Source organism: Colobus angolensis, unplaced genomic scaffold (genome assembly GCF_000951035.1).
Source record: "Colobus angolensis palliatus isolate OR3802 unplaced genomic scaffold, Cang.pa_1.0 Scaffold455, whole genome shotgun sequence".
Taxonomy (NCBI): domain Eukaryota; kingdom Metazoa; phylum Chordata; class Mammalia; order Primates; family Cercopithecidae; genus Colobus; species Colobus angolensis.
The window spans coordinates 1,787,949-1,795,398 of record NW_012117988.1 but is presented as its reverse complement, the minus strand read 5'-3'; the positions used below and the strand labels follow the sequence as shown (position 1 = coordinate 1,795,398).

Sequence of the window (7,450 nt, the reverse complement as noted above, 5' to 3'; positions counted from 1 at the left end):
GCATTCTTATACACCAGTAACAAACAAACAGAGAGCCAAATCAGGAATGAACTTCCATCTCTGCGTATTAAATAGCTGTCAGCTGGGGCAGAGAGAGTAATTGGGCCTCATGCCTTTCATCATCTAACAGTCTAAATTGGCCTTGTTCACATGATGATCCAGAATTCTAAGTAAGAATGCAAGACCTCTTGAGATCGAGGTTCAGAATAGGCAAACCATCATTTCTACCACATTTTATTGGCCAAAGCAAGTAACAAGGGTAGCCTAGATTCAAAGTGAGGATAAATACATTCTACCTTTTGATGAGAGTAGCAGGAAAATTTCATTTCAAAGGATATCTGAAGAACTCGGGATACATTTGTAATCAGTTTCTCTCTCTCACTCACTGTCTCTCTCTCTCTCTCTCACACACACACACACACACACACGCACACACACACTACCCACTTACATAGTGTGTCTATCTTCTATATGGATAATTTTATGACCTCATCACCTGAATGAAACCCTCCATCCTGAACTGCACAATATTCTTCCTTTTTGCTTTTCATCTGTCCACACATATTCTAGATATTTTATATGAGAATCCTCTAATATTGATCTGCTTTTTGGACATGAATAAAAGAATTCAATTTGCAGTTGTAACTTTTGTGTTACTGTGAGAGCTAGAAGGCAGACCCTGGAAGATGATTGTTTTCTACCATAGTCTCAAATGTTCTGTGTAGAAATGTGAGTCTGATGACAGTGAGAAGGCCTTTCTGGGTATTTAAGATACACTGCACTCCGAAAATACAGCTCATACTTTCTGTAAGCCTGCTTTAGCATAGCCTATTTGCCTGAATTATCAGGAAAGTTTAGTATCACCTACTTTCCATTAACTTAATCTCTTCTTGAAAGTGTACAAGGTTGGCTGCCTCTACTCCATCTGCAAAGTGCACTGTATTAGTTACTTTATACACAATGCTTTGTGTAACTGCCAATAATTACCATGATTTAGGTACTACTCCCACTTCATGGATGGAAAAGTAAAGTTTAGGGCACTTAAGTAATTGTCTTGGACACAGTTAATTTTTAAGCAGAGTTTGAACTCAAATCTATTTGACATAAAAGCTTATTTCCTAAGAATGAAGTGATACTATGGAAACCTTCGAACAATCAATTAGAATAATTTACAGCTCTGTTTAAGAAAAACAAATATATAAAGTCATATCTGACTTTATGATCATGCCTATAATTGCAGCTCTCTGAAAGGCCAAGGTGAGCTGATCACTTGGGGTCAGTAGTTCAAGACCAGCCTGGCCAACATGGTGAAACCTCTTCTCTACTAAAAACACAAAAATTAGCTGAGTGTGGTGGTGCGTGCCTGTAGCCCCAGCTACTCGGGTGGCTGAGGCAGGCCAATCGCTTGAACCTGAAAAGTGGAGCTGAGAGATTGTGCCATTGCACTCCAGCCTGAACAACAATGCAAGATTCTGTCTCAAATAATAATTAAAACAATAGAAACTTTTAAAAAAGTCATATCTGCCTTACAGATTCAAAGGTTATAATTTATGATTGAAGACAATTCATTATTTAATGGTAGAACATAATTTTTTAAATATTCTGAATAAAAGCTAGGCCTCAACTTTCCGATGCAGTAAGTTGACCCGTTACTTAACCTAGTTATTTTTGCCTCCTTTTCTTTATCCTGTGTTGTTATAATAACTATATTGTTTTACCCATTTTGTGTGTTCTACATTTTCTCCTTACACACTGATCACTGATTTATAACACTGGTTGAAATGTGAAATAACATTTCACCTTTATGGAGAAATCTCACATCTTGAGCATTCATATCCTTGAAACATATCATTCTTGTTTTGTTTGTTTGTAGTTGTTTTTTTATTTAGTTTATTTATCCTAAGTAATGGAATTTATTTTGGTCATATCATTCAGATATATGGACTGGCAATGATTTGGTTGATTTATTACAGAATGAGGAATTTAGCTCATAGAGGTTGTTAAGGTAAAAGTAGATGCCTTTAACAGCTATGTTGATCAGAACAATGAAAAATGTAATGGAATTTTAAAATTAAATATTTCTTCTGATTACAAAACTATTCCATACTGATTATGGAGTTAGTGAAGATTAAACAAAGAAGGGAGAATACAAATAAATTCCAGGAATCCAACATCCAGAAGTAATTCATACTATTTTGGGATATTTTCTTCTAGTATTTCTCTACAATTTTTAAAAATTGCATAGTTGACAAAAATATAAATATCTATACTTTTTTCTACATATAATATAGCATAAATATTTTCAGCATAATTAGGTTAAAGAGTAAAAAATTCAAGGCATGAAATGAGGCAAAGAGTATTAAGTTCATCATTAGAATGAAAATTGTATGAACTTCATTTATTTATAGGATCATTTATAAAAAGCCTACTTTTTAGGCATTAGTACAAATGTGGAAACTTGATTTCTATCCTTTAAGCAACTCAGCATGGTCAAATTACAGTGTCATGTGCTGACTCACGCCTGTAATCCCAGCCTTTAGAAGACTGAGGAGGGAGGATTGCTTGTGCTCAGGAGTTTGATACTGGGCAGTATATCAAGACCTCATATCTACTGAAAATCAAAACAATTAGTTGGGCATGGTGGTGTGCACCTGTAGTCTCAGTTACTTTAGGAATCTGAGGTGGGAGGTTCCCTTGAGTGCAAGAGACTGAGACTATATTGTGGTTGATCATGCCACTGCACTCTAGACTGGAAGACAAATCAAGACCTTGTCACAAAAAAAAAACATAAAAAAAAAGAGAGAAAGAAAGAAAGAAAAGAAAAAAGAAAAGCAGTAATATAAATTTCTGCATGATGGAATAGTATTCACTCATAAAAAAGAATAAAATCCTGTCATCTGCAACAACATGGATTAACCTGGGAGACATTTTGTTAAGTGAAATAAGCCAAGCACAGAAAGACAAATACCACATGATGACACTCAGTTGTGGAATCCAAAAAAGTTAATCACATAGAATGGTGTTTGCCATGGGCTGGGGTGGTTAAGGGCAGAAGGGGGAGATGTTGATCAAAGGATACCAGATCTCAGCTAGACACGAGGAATATGTTCAAGAGATGTATTATACAACGTGGTGACTATGGATAATAATATATTGTGGGCCAGGCATGGTGGCTCAAGCCTGTAATCCGAGCACTTTGGGAGGCCGAGACGGGCGGATCACGAGGTCAGGAGATCGAAACCATCCTGGCTAACACGGTGAAACCCCGTCTCTACTAAAAATACAAAAAATTAGCCAGGTGCCTGTAGTCCCAGCTATTCCGGAGACTGAGGCAGGGGAATGGCGTGAACCCGGGAGGCAGAGTTTGCAGTGAGCCGAGATAGCACCACTGCACTCCAGCCTGGGCGACAGAGCGAGACTCCGTCTCAAAAAAAAAAAAAAGATTAATATATTGTGTTCTTGAAAAATGCTGCGTGAATGTAAAGTGTTCTCGTCACAACAATGGTAACTGTGAGGTAAAGCATATATTCACTAACCTGATGTTGTTATTTCACTTCAAAACATCATACAATATAAAGTGAATACATACAATTTTACCTGTAAATGTAAAAAAATGAAGCTCAAGAAATCATAGAAGTATTTGCAGGGCTCTTGGATAACACAGAGATTAGAATATTGTCTTGGAAATCAGCTATTATTAAACAATAGACGTAACTTGGGAACCTCATGAATTGTGACTTTATGTATATAGTATTTTGTGTGATAAATGAACACATTATAGATATAAGTTCTCACTGTAATACATAAAACATGGCCAAATGTTTCATTAAAGGTTCAGAGGTTTTAATATTTTACTATTTGCAAAGAAAAGCTGTAACATGCACTGACTTGGATGTGATACTTTGCAGTGTTTACAGGGTTCACCTCATTATATATTTTGCTTCTATTCTCAGTAATCAGGGGTTTCCAACTTATTCCTTGTTTTTTTTTTTTTTTTTCTGTTTTTTTTTCTCTTCCTTTTTATAAAGCTGAGTTCCCACAGATGTTTGAAAAACAGATTGCAATCTGTGAAAGGAACATTTTCTTATCCATCAGTGCAGATACTGTGAATGGGCCATCAGGGAATTATAGTTTGTGTTCTTTTAATACAGGGACTGTTTTGTTTTGTTTTGTTTTTTTCTTTTTTGATAAGCAATATAAGCCATTGTATGGTTTTAGTAAGGGAAGAGGTCATCTTTTTGGCCAACAGACAGGTTTAATACAGCTAAAAGCAACAACAAAGTGTTAGAAATGAGACTTTCAACAAAGTTGAACTGATGTATTCCATACTGAAACACACATTTTGTCAAAGTGGATTGACTGTTCAGCATACATCTCAGCAAATTCACCCAACAGTAGTAGGAAAATTATCACAATATCACCATATATTTCTCATTGGGTTAGGGGTTATGTCATTATGCAGGAGACACATTTCAATATCACTCTCCCTTCTCCATCTCTCTGATTCTCCCTCCCAGTCTAATCTGCGACCAGATAGTTAAAATAGGTCATTTTCTAAAGTTGAGTTTCTCTTTTTGGGTAATCTGCTTGTTTAATGATAATCATTTAGTATCACTAAAATGTTTTGAAAAGTACATGAAGAAGATTATTGACCCTGCTGCTATAGTCAAATTAGCAGTAACTTGCATGGGAAGTGATGTCATTAAATCTAAATTTAGCCATGAATAACATTTATAAATTCAGGATTGATTTTCACAAACCTTTACTGAGCCTTTACCGTGTACTCAATTCTAGAAATGAAATGATGAATAAGACGCAGTCATTTGCCTCAAAGTTCTATCCATGGTGCTGTGAATACAGGTAGCAATTATATTTTGTTAATAATCCTTTAATAGATATATGAAAGTGTTCTAAGAAATCATATATGTCACTTGAAGATTCTAAATGTGGGGTTTGGATTCCTGTAGACAGTAATATAACAAAAATGTATATGATCAGATCTGTATTTTGGCCAGAAAATCCTAACACAATATAGAGATCGGTTTAAAGGGTTTTATTGATGCTGAAATTAGGAAAACTGGTTAGAGGCTTTTGTTCCAGTGGCAGCAGGGCAAAGTGAAGGGTGTATTGGTTGTGGATGGAAGGACCAATTTAATCTTAATGTTAAGTTAAGATTAAGATTAAAAGAGAAGAGGAAGAAAGGATGGAATATTTGTATTTCTGTGAACACATGAAGTTGTTAACATTTGGGAAAAAAAATGCTTCATAGGAAACATAAATCTGTATTATACATATTATTTTTTACTAAGGATCCAAGCAGCTTTCTTATATAGCTTCTGATATAATTTTTTGGCCTATAACCTTATAAGATCACAAAGGTTTTGAATATTCTGAAATTACTTGCCTTTAGGTTTAATACTTAATTATTAGGTTAATCTTATGTGTGCTGGTGGAGTTGAGACTAATTTAAGCCATGTAAATATTTTTTCTTGATTAAAATGAATGAATGTAGTTATTCATTGATTGGATTTCCAAAATAAGTATTCTTTTAACATTAAATTTTACCTGAAACAATTTTATATTTAGGTACAATTTTGTACTATGCAAGCATCATTTTGTAACTACTGTATCTGAATTTTAGCCACATTAAGGATTAATTTTAATAAAATCATTTAAATGAAAGAGTGCTAACTAGACAATGACTACAGTACTCATTTATATTTATTATTTAATTTTTCAAATGGAAAGATAATTTTTAATCAGGTACTCATTATTGAAATTTGCTAAAAGATATACACAGATGCTTTGTGTATATTATCTAACCCATTTTCAAATTTTCAGATTAAATAACATGACCAGCTGTAACCTTTTTTCTTTTAATTTTGGCCATGTGGATGTGTCCAGGTCTCTCTGCGTGAGGACTCAAGTGTTGAGTTCACTCAAGCTGTTGGATACTTAATTAGTGAGCCAACAAGTATATGCTTGAATGCTGACTATGTAGGCAGCATGGTGTTAATTACTAAAAAATGAGGCATTTCATTGTAATTTCTCTCTTTTTTTTTGTTTTTGTTTTTTGGCTCAAATTGAGTAACCTGACCTTGTTTGGTTCACTATTTGAGTTCACTTATTCAGAAATGTATATTGTGTGCCTACCAAATGCCAGGTAACATGCTAGATATCGAGAATCTAGCACAGTTAGCAAGAGAAGAGAATTTACGAAGAGAGTAGCAATGCCTTGATAAGTGCTGTTATATCACAAGGGAGAGAGAACTCTTTGATCCATAGAGGAGAGTGATTAACTTTGCTTAGGAGAACATGTCTAGTTCTTTATTACTTTAATGTAGTGAAAAATCTACTCCAATACTTATAAAAGGTTAGTGCATAAGGAGGCAAGGCATAGTTAAGAGCATTGTGCCAGGAAATGAAATGTGAAAATTTAAGTCGACATTTTAAAAACTCCTTGTTTTTTACATGTGTTTTAAATTGTAAGATCAACTGTAAGACCCGCATAAAGTGAGTTCTGTATTCATTTAACTCATTGAATTTCAGTCCCTGTCTTGGAAGAAAATCAACTGACAGAAGAAATGTAATGAAAAACTCAGCCCCTCAATTGTCGTAAAGAATCCAAAGAAGAGAGGTTCATGTGTAATAATTGTATGGACATAATGACAGAAGCAGCCCACCATTCTGCATGAGTATGAAGGAAAGCCTAGCTGTAAGTCCTGCAGTAGGCAGAGAGAAGAAACACTTTCCCTGGGACTAGCTGATTTAATTATTATCATTGAACAAGTTACATAACCAACTCATGCCTTGCTTCCTTTCCTTATAAAATTAAAAATATTGTCAAAATATTTCCATATCCAACATTTTATTATTTTCATTCTAAGAAGGGGAAAATCCACAGGGTTTCAGAAACATTGTCGTGTGAGAAAAATATGGAAGAAAAATCAGTAGCAGAATTATTAGTAATTTAAGAAGGTAGGACAATGCCCCAGTAATTACAGAAAAATAAAACAAATGTAAGCAGAATATTTTTCCTTAACTGCTCCCTCTTTACTGCCATAAGCAATGTTATTTTAACCTCAATATTTGTGCTATTTCATGACAAACAGATAATTTATTCTGACCAAGTTATGTATTATGTTAATCTATTTAAAACTTTTATTTGAAATGTGATCCATATTAAGACTAAGGAAGTAGACAGTTCAGGAAATATAATACTAAAAAATAAGGCAAACAAAATATCATATTTTGTATTTTTTAATACAAAAAATTAGCCGGACGTGGTGGCAGGCACCTGTAATCCCAGCTATCATAGGGGTTTCACTATGTTGGCCAGGCTGGTCTTGAACTCCTGACCTCATGATCCGCCCTCATTGGCCTCCCAAAATGTTGGGATTAGAGGCGTGAGCCATTGCGCCAGGCCTAGTTGATGCTTTTCAAGGTCAAT

At 34.6% G+C, this 7,450-nt stretch overlaps 1 protein-coding gene across 1 annotated transcript in view; it reads left to right on the top strand.

The window, feature by feature from the left end:
- LINGO2 (leucine rich repeat and Ig domain containing 2) overlaps positions 1 to 7,450 on the top strand; it is a 1,254,362-nt gene that overhangs the window by 184,658 nt on the left and 1,062,254 nt on the right. The gene's annotated exons all lie outside the window — the stretch shown is intronic.